The 10,000-nt window shown below is 46.4% G+C and overlaps 10 non-coding genes and 18 pseudogenes across 10 annotated transcripts; all 28 read right to left on the reverse strand.

The window, feature by feature from the left end:
- Window positions 1-77, reverse strand: part of LOC144939872 (5S ribosomal RNA) — a 109-nt pseudogene extending 32 nt beyond the window's left edge.
- Window positions 78-326: 249 nt separating this feature from the next.
- LOC144939278 (5S ribosomal RNA) lies at window positions 327-445 on the reverse strand. Its single transcript, XR_013638467.1, has one exon. It is a non-coding gene; the product is annotated as a 5S ribosomal RNA (ribosomal RNA).
- A 248-nt stretch (window positions 446-693) lies between these two features.
- Window positions 694-802, reverse strand: LOC144940050 (5S ribosomal RNA; annotated as a pseudogene).
- A 249-nt stretch (window positions 803-1,051) lies between these two features.
- Window positions 1,052-1,170, reverse strand: LOC144938904 (5S ribosomal RNA). The gene has a single exon (XR_013638110.1). It is a non-coding gene; the product is annotated as a 5S ribosomal RNA (ribosomal RNA).
- Window positions 1,171-1,419: 249 nt separating this feature from the next.
- On the reverse strand, window positions 1,420-1,528 carry LOC144939874 (5S ribosomal RNA; annotated as a pseudogene).
- A 249-nt stretch (window positions 1,529-1,777) lies between these two features.
- LOC144939808 (5S ribosomal RNA) lies at window positions 1,778-1,903 on the reverse strand (annotated as a pseudogene).
- A 249-nt stretch (window positions 1,904-2,152) lies between these two features.
- Window positions 2,153-2,261, reverse strand: LOC144939875 (5S ribosomal RNA; annotated as a pseudogene).
- Window positions 2,262-2,510: 249 nt separating this feature from the next.
- LOC144939827 (5S ribosomal RNA) lies at window positions 2,511-2,629 on the reverse strand (annotated as a pseudogene).
- A 248-nt stretch (window positions 2,630-2,877) lies between these two features.
- Window positions 2,878-2,986, reverse strand: LOC144940051 (5S ribosomal RNA; annotated as a pseudogene).
- Window positions 2,987-3,235: 249 nt separating this feature from the next.
- LOC144938905 (5S ribosomal RNA) lies at window positions 3,236-3,354 on the reverse strand. Its single transcript, XR_013638111.1, has one exon. It is a non-coding gene; the product is annotated as a 5S ribosomal RNA (ribosomal RNA).
- A 249-nt stretch (window positions 3,355-3,603) lies between these two features.
- On the reverse strand, window positions 3,604-3,712 carry LOC144939877 (5S ribosomal RNA; annotated as a pseudogene).
- Window positions 3,713-3,961: 249 nt separating this feature from the next.
- LOC144938881 (5S ribosomal RNA) lies at window positions 3,962-4,080 on the reverse strand. The gene has a single exon (XR_013638088.1). It is a non-coding gene; the product is annotated as a 5S ribosomal RNA (ribosomal RNA).
- A 249-nt stretch (window positions 4,081-4,329) lies between these two features.
- On the reverse strand, window positions 4,330-4,438 carry LOC144940052 (5S ribosomal RNA; annotated as a pseudogene).
- A 249-nt stretch (window positions 4,439-4,687) lies between these two features.
- On the reverse strand, window positions 4,688-4,806 carry LOC144938882 (5S ribosomal RNA). The gene has a single exon (XR_013638089.1). It is a non-coding gene; the product is annotated as a 5S ribosomal RNA (ribosomal RNA).
- A 249-nt stretch (window positions 4,807-5,055) lies between these two features.
- Window positions 5,056-5,164, reverse strand: LOC144939878 (5S ribosomal RNA; annotated as a pseudogene).
- Window positions 5,165-5,413: 249 nt separating this feature from the next.
- Window positions 5,414-5,522, reverse strand: LOC144939756 (5S ribosomal RNA; annotated as a pseudogene).
- Window positions 5,523-5,771: 249 nt separating this feature from the next.
- On the reverse strand, window positions 5,772-5,880 carry LOC144939796 (5S ribosomal RNA; annotated as a pseudogene).
- A 249-nt stretch (window positions 5,881-6,129) lies between these two features.
- LOC144938884 (5S ribosomal RNA) lies at window positions 6,130-6,248 on the reverse strand. Its single transcript, XR_013638090.1, has one exon. It is a non-coding gene; the product is annotated as a 5S ribosomal RNA (ribosomal RNA).
- A 249-nt stretch (window positions 6,249-6,497) lies between these two features.
- On the reverse strand, window positions 6,498-6,606 carry LOC144940201 (5S ribosomal RNA; annotated as a pseudogene).
- Window positions 6,607-6,855: 249 nt separating this feature from the next.
- LOC144939093 (5S ribosomal RNA) lies at window positions 6,856-6,974 on the reverse strand. The gene has a single exon (XR_013638290.1). It is a non-coding gene; the product is annotated as a 5S ribosomal RNA (ribosomal RNA).
- Window positions 6,975-7,223: 249 nt separating this feature from the next.
- LOC144940053 (5S ribosomal RNA) lies at window positions 7,224-7,332 on the reverse strand (annotated as a pseudogene).
- Window positions 7,333-7,581: 249 nt separating this feature from the next.
- LOC144939223 (5S ribosomal RNA) lies at window positions 7,582-7,700 on the reverse strand. Its single transcript, XR_013638414.1, has one exon. It is a non-coding gene; the product is annotated as a 5S ribosomal RNA (ribosomal RNA).
- Window positions 7,701-7,949: 249 nt separating this feature from the next.
- Window positions 7,950-8,058, reverse strand: LOC144939879 (5S ribosomal RNA; annotated as a pseudogene).
- A 249-nt stretch (window positions 8,059-8,307) lies between these two features.
- LOC144939757 (5S ribosomal RNA) lies at window positions 8,308-8,416 on the reverse strand (annotated as a pseudogene).
- Window positions 8,417-8,665: 249 nt separating this feature from the next.
- Window positions 8,666-8,774, reverse strand: LOC144939797 (5S ribosomal RNA; annotated as a pseudogene).
- A 249-nt stretch (window positions 8,775-9,023) lies between these two features.
- LOC144938885 (5S ribosomal RNA) lies at window positions 9,024-9,142 on the reverse strand. Its single transcript, XR_013638091.1, has one exon. It is a non-coding gene; the product is annotated as a 5S ribosomal RNA (ribosomal RNA).
- A 249-nt stretch (window positions 9,143-9,391) lies between these two features.
- Window positions 9,392-9,500, reverse strand: LOC144940202 (5S ribosomal RNA; annotated as a pseudogene).
- A 249-nt stretch (window positions 9,501-9,749) lies between these two features.
- Window positions 9,750-9,868, reverse strand: LOC144939094 (5S ribosomal RNA). Its single transcript, XR_013638291.1, has one exon. It is a non-coding gene; the product is annotated as a 5S ribosomal RNA (ribosomal RNA).
- Window positions 9,869-10,000: the final 132 nt, after the last annotated feature.

Genomic DNA, 10,000 nt, shown 5'->3' on the forward strand with positions numbered 1-10,000 from the left:
CCCATCCAAGTACTAACCAGGCTCGACCCTGCTTAGCTTCCGAGATCAGGCGCATTCAGGGTGATATGGTTCTAGGCCATACTTGCAGAGACCTGACGCACATTCATATGTAAAAATCAAAATTCAACTCTACTGCGGGAGGTCAACACTCATGAAAACGTTTATTCTGGACTCCTGGTTGAGCCCCGAAAGAGTGGCATTAAACGGTCTTTTACAAAAAAATCTTGATCCCAATGCAGTACACCATATCCGCGTGCAATTAGCAGGTGAACTGACTGGGTGAATTGAAGAGTAAAACGCGACCCATCCAGATACGAAAATGCAAAAGCCTACAACACCTGGTATTCCCAGGCAGTCTTTCATCCAAGTACTTACCAGGCTCGACCCTGCTTAGCTTCCGAGATCAGACGAGATCGGGCGCATTCAGGGTGATATTGTCGTAGGCCATACTTGCAGAGACCTGACGCACATTCATATGTTAAAATCAAGATTCAACTCTACTGCCGGAGGTCAACACTCATGAAAACGTTTATTCTGGACTCCTGGTTGAGCACCGAAAGAGTGGCATTAAACGGTATTTACAAGAAAATCTTGATCCCAATGCAGTACACCATATCCGCGTGCAATTGGCAGGTGAACTGACTGGGTGAATTGAAGAGTAAAACGCGACCCATCCAGATACGAAAATGCAAAAGCCTACAACACCTGGTATTCCCAGGCAGTCTCCCATCCAAGTACTAACCAGGCTCGACGCTGCTTAGCTTCCGAGATCAGGCGCATTCAGGGTGATATGGTTCTAGGCCATCCTTGCAGAGACCTGACGCACATTCATATGTAAAAATCAAAATTCAACTCTACTGCGGGAGGTCAACACTCATGAAAACGTTTATTCTGGACTCCTATTTGAGCCCCGAAAGAGTGGCATTAAACGGTCTTTTACAATAAAATCTTGATCCCAATGCAGTACACCATATCCACGTGCAATTGGCAGGTGAACTGACTGGGTGAATTGAAGAGTAAAACGCGACCCATCCAGATTCGAAAATGCAAAAGCCTACAACACCTGGTATTCCCAGGCAGTCTCCCATCCAAGTACTACCCTGGCTCGACCCTGCTTAGCTTCCGAGCGCAGACGAGATCAGGCGCATTCAGGGTGATATGGTCGTAGGCCATACTTGCAGAAACCTGACGCACATTCACATGTAAAAATCAAGATTCAACTCTACTGCGGGAGGTCAACACTCATGAAAACGTTTATTCTGGACTCCAGGTTGAGCCCCGAAAGAGTGGCATTAAATCGTCTTTTACAAGAAAATCTTGATCCCAATGCAGTACACCATATCCGCGTGCAATTAGCAGGTGAACTGGCTGGGTGAATTGAAGAGTAAAACGCGACCCATCCAGATACGAAAATGCAAAAGCCTACAACACCTGGTATTCCCAGGCAGTCTCCCATCCAAGTACTAACCAGGCTCGACCCTGCTTAGCTTCCGAGATCAGGCGCATTCAGGGTGATATGGTTCTAGGCCATACTTGCAGAGACCTGACGCACATTCATATGTAAAAATCAAAATTCAACTCTACTGCGGGAGGTCAACACTCATGAAAACGTTTATTCTGGACTCCTGGTTGAGCCCCGAAAGAGTGGCATTAAACGGTCTTTTACAAAAAAATCTTGATCCCAATGCAGTACACCATATCCGCGTGCAATTAGCAGGTGAACTGACTGGGTGAATTGAAGAGTAAAACGCGACCCATCCAGATACGAAAATGCAAAAGCCTACAACACCTGGTATTCCCAGGCAGTCTTCCATCCAAGTACTTACCAGGCTCGACCCTGCTTAGCTTCTAGCTTCCGAGATCAGACGAGATCGGGCGCATTCAGGGTGATATTGTCGTAGGCCATACTTGCAGAGACCTGACGCACATTCATATGTTAAAATCAAGATTCAACTCTACTGCCGGAGGTCAACACTCATGAAAACGTTTATTCTGGACTCCTGGTTGAGCCCCGAAAGAGTGGCATTAAATCGTCTTTTACAAGAAAATTTTGATCCCAATGCAGTACACCATATCCGCGTGCAATTAGCAGGTGAACTGACTGGGTGAATTGAAGAGTAAAACGCGACCCATCCAGATACGAAAATGCAAAAGCCTACAACACCTGGTATTCCCAGGCAGTCTCCCATCCAAGTACTAACCAGGCTCGACCCTGCTTAGCTTCCGAGATCAGGCGCATTCAGGGTGATATGGTTCTAGGCCATACTTGCAGAGACCTGACGCACATTCATATGTAAAAATCAAAATTCAACTCTACTGCGGGAGGTCAACACTCATGAAAACGTTTATTCTGGACTCCTGGTTGAGCCCCGAAAGAGTGGCATTAAACGGTCTTTTACAAAAAAATCTTGATCCCAATGCAGTACACCATATCCGCGTGCAATTAGCAGGTGAACTGACTGGGTGAATTGAAGAGTAAAACGCGACCCATCCAGATACGAAAATGCAAAAGCCTACAACACCTGGTATTCCCAGGCAGTCTTTCATCCAAGTAGTTACCAGGCTCGACCCTGCTTAGCTTCCGAGATCAGACGAGATCGGGCCCATTCAGGGTGATATTGTCGTAGGCCATACTTGCAGAGACCTGACGCACATTCATATGTTAAAATCAAGATTCAACTCTACTGCCGGAGGTCAACACTCATGAAAACGTTTATTCTGGACTCCTGGTTGAGCCCCGAAAGAGTGGCATTAAACGGTATTTACAAGAAAATCTTGATCCCAATGCAGTACACCATATCCGCGTGCAATTGGCAGGTGAACTGACTGGGTGAATTGAAGAGTAAAACGCGACCCATCCAGATACGAAAATGCAAAAGCCTACAACACCTGGTATTCCCAGGCAGTCTCCCATCCAAGTACTAACCAGGCTCGACGCTGCTTAGCTTCCGAGATCAGGCGCATTCAGGGTGATATGGTTCTAGGCCATCCTTGCAGAGACCTGACGCACATTCATATGTAAAAATCAAAATTCAACTCTACTGCGGGAGGTCAACACTCATGAAAACGTTTATTCTGGACTCCTATTTGAGCCCCGAAAGAGTGGCATTAAACGGTCTTTTACAATAAAATCTTGATCCCAATGCAGTACACCATATCCACGTGCAATTGGCAGGTGAACTGACTGGGTGAATTGAAGAGTAAAACGCGACCCATCCAGATTCGAAAATGCAAAAGCCTACAACACCTGGTATTCCCAGGCAGTCTCCCATCCAAGTACTACCCTGGCTCGACCCTGCTTAGCTTCCGAGCGCAGACGAGATCAGGCGCATTCAGGGTGATATGGTCGTAGGCCATACTTGCAGAAACCTGACGCACATTCACATGTAAAAATCAAGATTCAACTCTACTGCGGGAGGTCAACACTCATGAAAACGTTTATTCTGGACTCCAGGTTGAGCCCCGAAAGAGTGGCATTAAATCGTCTTTTACAAGAAAATCTTGATCCCAATGCAGTACACCATATCCGCGTGCAATTAGCAGGTGAACTGGCTGGGTGAATTGAAGAGTAAAACGCGACCCATCCAGATACGAAAATGCAAAAGCCTACAACACCTGGTATTCCCAGGCAGTCTCCCATCCAAGTACTAACCAGGCTCGACCCTGCTTAGCTTCCGAGATCAGGCGCATTCAGGGTGATATGGTTCTAGGCCATACTTGCAGAGACCTGACGCACATTCATATGTAAAAATCAAAATTCAACTCTACTGCGGGAGGTCAACACTCATGAAAACGTTTATTCTGGACTCCTGGTTGAGCCCCGAAAGAGTGGCATTAAACGGTCTTTTACAAAAAAATCTTGATCCCAATGCAGTACACCATATCCGCGTGCAATTAGCAGGTGAACTGACTGGGTGAATTGAAGAGTAAAACGCGACCCATCCAGATACGAAAATGCAAAAGCCTACAACACCTGGTATTCCCAGGCAGTCTTCCATCCAAGTACTTACCAGGCTCGACCCTGCTTAGCTTCCGAGATCAGACGAGATCGGGCGCATTCAGGGTGATATTGTCGTAGGCCATACTTGCAGAGACCTGACGCACATTCATATGTTAAAATCAAGATTCAACTCTACTGCCGGAGGTCAACACTCATGAAAACGTTTATTATGGACTCCTGGTTGAGCCCCGAAAGAGTGGCATTAACCGGTTTTTTACAAGAAAATCTTGATCCCAATGCAGTACACCATATCCGCGTGCAATTGGCAGGTGAACTGACTGGGTGAATTGAAGAGTAAAACGCGACCCATCCAGATACGAAAATGCAAAAGCCTACAACACCTGGTATTCCCAGGCAGTCTCCCATCCAAGTACTAACCAGGCTCGACGCTGCTTAGCTTCCGAGATCAGGCGCATTCAGGGTGATATGGTTCTAGGCCATACTTGCAGAGACCTGACGCACATTCATATGTAAAAATCAAAATTCAACTCTACTGCGGGAGGTCAACACTCATGAAAACATTTTATCTGGACTCCTGGTTGAGCCCCGAAAGAGTGGCATTGAACGGTCTTTTACAAAAAAATCTTGATCCCAATGCAGTACACCATATCCGCGTGCAATTGGCAGGTGAACTGACTGGGTGAATTGAAGAGTAAAACGCGACCCATCCAGATACAAAAATGCAAAAGCCTACAACACCTGGTATTCCCAGGCAGTCTTCCATCCAAGTACTTACCAGGCTCGACCCTGCTTAGCTTCCGAGATCAGACGAGATCGGGCGCATTCAGGGTGATATTGTCGTAGGCCATACTTGCAGAGACCTGACGCACATTCATATGTTAAAATCAAGATTCAACTCTACTGCCAGAGGTCAACACTCATGAAAACGTTTATTCTGGACTCCTGGTTGAGCCCCGAAAGAGTGGCATTAAACGGTATTTTACAAGAAAATCTTGATCCCAATGCAGTACACCATATCCGCGTGCAATTGGCAGGTGAACTGACTGGGTGAATTGAAGAGTAAAACGCGACCCATCCAGATACGAAAATGCAAAAGCCTACAACACCTGGTATTCCCAGGCAGTCTCCCATCCAAGTACTAACCAGGCTCGACCCTGCTTAGCTTCCGAGATCAGGCGCATTCAGGGTGATATGGTTCTAGGCCATACTTGCAGAGACCTGACGCACATTCATATGTAAAAATCAAAATTCAACTCTACTGCGGGAGGTCAACACTCATGAAAACGTTTATTCTGGACTCCTGGTTGAGCCCCGAAAGAGTGGCATTAAACGGTCTTTTACAATAAAATCTTGATCCCAATGCAGTACACCATATCCACGTGCAATTGGCAGGTGAACTGACTGGGTGAATTGAAGAGTAAAACGCGACCCATCCAGATACGAAAATGCAAAAGCCTACAACACCTGGTATTCCCAGGCAGTCTCCCATCCTAGTACTAACCAGGCTCGACCCTGCTTAGCTTCCGAGATCAGGCGCATTCAGGGTGATATGGTCGCAGGCCATACTTGCAGAGACCTGACGCACATTCATATGTTAAAATCAAGATTCAACTCTACTGCGGGAGGTCAACACTCATGAAAACGTTTATTCTGGACTCCTGGTTGAGCCCCGAAAGAGTGGCATTAAATCGTCTTTTACAAGAAAATTTTGATCCGAATGCAGTACACCATATCCGCGTGCAATTAGCAGGTGAACTGACTGGGTGAATTGAAGAGTAAAACGCGACCCATCCAGATACGAAAATGCAAAAGCCTACAACACCTGGTATTCCCAGGCAGTCTCCCATCCAAGTACTAACCAGGCTCGACCCTGCTTAGCTTCTGAGATCAGGCGCATTCAGGGTGATATGGTTCTAGGCCATACTTGCAGAGACCTGACGCACATTCATATGTAAAAATCAAAATTCAACTCTACTGCGGGAGGTCAACACTCATGAAAACGTTTATTCTGGACTCCTGGTTGAGCCCCGAAAGAGTGGCATTAAACGGTCTTTTACAAAAAAATCTTGATCCCAATGCAGTACACCACATCCGCGTGCAATTGGCAGGTGAACTGACTGGGTGAATTGAAGAGTAAAACGCGACCCATCCAGATACGAAAATGCAAAAGCCTACAACACCTGGTATTCCCAGGCAGTCTTCCATCCAAGTACTTACCAGGCTCGACCCTGCTTAGCTTCCGAGATCAGACGAGATCGGGCGCATTCAGGGTGATATTGTCGTAGGCCATACTTGCAGAGACCTGACGCACATTCATATGTTAAAATCAAGATTCAACTCTACTGCCGGAGTTCAACACTCATGAAAACGTTTATTCTGGACTCCTGGTTGAGCCCCGAAAGAGTGGCATTAAAAGGTATTTTACAAGAAAATCTTGATCCCAATGCAGTACACCATATCCGCGTGCAATTGGCAGGTGAACTCACTGGGTGAATTGAAGAGTAAAACGCGACCCATCCAGATACGAAAATGCAAAAGCCTACAATACCTGGTATTCCCAGGCAGTCTCCCATCTAAGTACTAACCAGGCTCGACGCTGCTCAGCTTTCGAGATCAGGCGCATTCAGGGTGATATGGTTCTAGGCCATACTTGCAGAGACCTGACGCACATTCATATGTAAAAATCAAAATTCAACTCTACTGCGGGAGGTCAACACTCATGAAAACGTTTATTCTGGACTCCTGGTTGAGCCCCGAAAGAGTGGCATTAAACGGTCTTTTACAATAAAATCTTGATCCCAATTCAGTACACCATATCCACGTGCAATTGGCAGGTGAACTGACTGGGTGAATTGAAGAGTAAAACACGACCCATCCAGATGCGAAAATGCAAAAGCCTACAACACCTGGTAATCCGAGGCAGTCTCCCATCCAAGTACTAACCAGGCTCGACCCTGCTTAGCTTCCGAGATCAGACGAGATCGGGCGCATTCAGGGTGATATGGTCGTAGGCCATACTTGCAGAGACCTGACGCACATTCATATGTTAAAATCAAGATTCAACTCTACTGCCGGAGGTCAACACTCATGAAAACGTTTATTCTGGACTCCTGGTTGAGCCCCGAAAGAGTGGCATTAACCGGTTTTTTACAAGAAAATCTTGATCCCAATGCAGTACACCATATCCGCGTGCAATTGGCAGGTGAACTGACTGGGTGAATTGAAGAGTAAAACGCGACCCATCCAGATACGAAAATGCAAAAGCCTACAACACCTGGTATTCCCAGGCAGTCTCCCATCCAAGTACTAACCAGGCTCGACGCTGCTTAGCTTCCGAGATCAGGCGCATTCAGGGTGATATGGTTCTAGGCCATACTTGCAGAGACCTGACGCACATTCATATGTAAAAATCAAAATTCAACTCTACTGCGGGAGGTCAACACTCATGAAAACATTTTATCTGGACTCCTGGTTGAGCCCCGAAAGAGTGGCATTGAACGGTCTTTTACAAAAAAATCTTGATCCCAATGCAGTACACCATATCCGCGTGCAATTGGCAGGTGAACTGACTGGGTGAATTGAAGAGTAAAACGCGACCCATCCAGATACAAAAATGCAAAAGCCTACAACACCTGGTATTCCCAGGCAGTCTTCCATCCAAGTACTTACCAGGCTCGATCCTGCTTAGCTTCCGAGATCAGACGAGATCGGGCGCATTCAGGGTGATATTGTCGTAGGCCATACTTGCAGAGACCTGACGCACATTCATATGTTAAAATCAAGATTCAACTCTACTGCCAGAGGTCAACACTCATGAAAACGTTTATTCTGGACTCCTGGTTGAGCCCCGAAAGAGTGGCATTAAACGGTATTTTACAAGAAAATCTTGATCCCAATGCAGTACACCATATCCGCGTGCAATTGGCAGGTGAACTGACTGGGTGAATTGAAGAGTAAAACGCGACCCATCCAGATACGAAAATGCAAAAGCCTACAACACCTGGTATTCCCAGGCAGTCTCCCATCCAAGTACTAACCAGGCTCGACCCTGCTTAGCTTCCGAGATCAGGCGCATTCAGGGTGATATGGTTCTAGGCCATACTTGCAGAGACCTGACGCACATTCATATGTAAAAATCAAAATTCAACTCTACTGCGGGAGGTCAACACTCATGAAAACGTTTATTCTGGACTCCTGGTTGAGCCCCGAAAGAGTGGCATTAAACGGTCTTTTACAATAAAATCTTGATCCCAATGCAGTACACCATATCCACGTGCAATTGGCAGGTGAACTGACTGGGTGAATTGAAGAGTAAAACGCGACCCATCCAGATACGAAAATGCAAAAGCCTACAACACCTGGTATTCCCAGGCAGTCTCCCATCCTAGTACTAACCAGGCTCGACCCTGCTTAGCTTCCGAGATCAGGCGCATTCAGGGTGATATGGTCGCAGGCCATACTTGCAGAGACCTGACGCACATTCATATGTTAAAATCAAGATTCAACTCTACTGCGGGAGGTCAACACTCATGAAAACGTTTATTCTGGACTCCTGGTTGAGCCCCGAAAGAGTGGCATTAAATCGTCTTTTACAAGAAAATTTTGATCCGAATGCAGTACACCATATCCGCGTGCAATTAGCAGGTGAACTGACTGGGTGAATTGAAGAGTAAAACGCGACCCATCCAGATACGAAAATGCAAAAGCCTACAACACCTGGTATTCCCAGGCAGTCTCCCATCCAAGTACTAACCAGGCTCGACCCTGCTTAGCTTCTGAGATCAGGCGCATTCAGGGTGATATGGTTCTAGGCCATACTTGCAGAGACCTGACGCACATTCATATGTAAAAATCAAAATTCAACTCTACTGCGGGAGGTCAACACTCATGAAAACGTTTATTCTGGACTCCTGGTTGAGCCCCGAAAGAGTGGCATTAAACGGTCTTTTACAAAAAAATCTTGATCCCAATGCAGTACACCACATCCGCGTGCAATTGGCAGGTGAACTGACTGGGTGAATTGAAGAGTAAAACGCGACCCATCCAGATACGAAAATGCAAAAGCCTACAACACCTGGTATTCCCAGGCAGTCTTCCATCCAAGTACTTACCAGGCTCGACCCTGCTTAGCTTCCGAGATCAGACGAGATCGGGCGCATTCAGGGTGATATTGTCGTAGGCCATACTTGCAGAGACCTGACGCACATTCATATGTTAAAATCAAGATTCAACTCTACTGCCGGAGTTCAACACTCATGAAAACGTTTATTCTGGACTCCTGGTTGAGCCCCGAAAGAGTGGCATTAAAAGGTATTTTACAAGAAAATCTTGACCCCAATGCAGTACACCATATCCGCGTGCAATTGGCAGGTGAACTCACTGGGTGAATTGAAGAGTAAAACGCGACCCATCCAGATACGAAAATGCAAAAGCCTACAATACCTGGTATTCCCAGGCAGTCTCCCATCTAAGTACTAACCAGGCTCGACGCTGCTCAGCTTTCGAGATCAGGCGCATTCAGGGTGATATGGTTCTAGGCCATACTTGCAGAGACCTGACGCACATTCATATGTAAAAATCAAAATTCAACTCTACTGCGGGAGGTCAACACTCATGAAAACGTTTATTCTGGACTCCTGGTTGAGCCCCGAAAGAGTGGCATTAAACGGTCTTTTACAATAAAATCTTGATCCCAATTCAGTACACCATATCCACGTGCAATTGGCAGGTGAACTGACTGGGTGAATTGAAGAGTAAAACACGACCCATCCAGATGCGAAAATGCAAAAGCCTACAACACCTGGTAATCCGAGGCAGTCTCCCATCCAAGTACTAACCAGGCTCGACCCTGCTTAGCTTCCGAGATCAGACGAGATCGGGCGCATTCAGGGTGATATGGTCGTAGGCCATACTTGCAGAGACCTGACGCACATTCATATGTTAAAATCAAGATTCAACTCTACTGCCGGAGGTCAACACTCATGAAAACGTTTATTCTGGACTCCTGGTTGAGCCCCGAAAGAGTGGCATTAAACGGTC

This window comes from Lampetra fluviatilis, chromosome 22 (assembly GCF_964198595.1).
Source record: "Lampetra fluviatilis chromosome 22, kcLamFluv1.1, whole genome shotgun sequence".
NCBI classification, from domain to species: Eukaryota; Metazoa; Chordata; class Hyperoartia; order Petromyzontiformes; family Petromyzontidae; genus Lampetra; species Lampetra fluviatilis.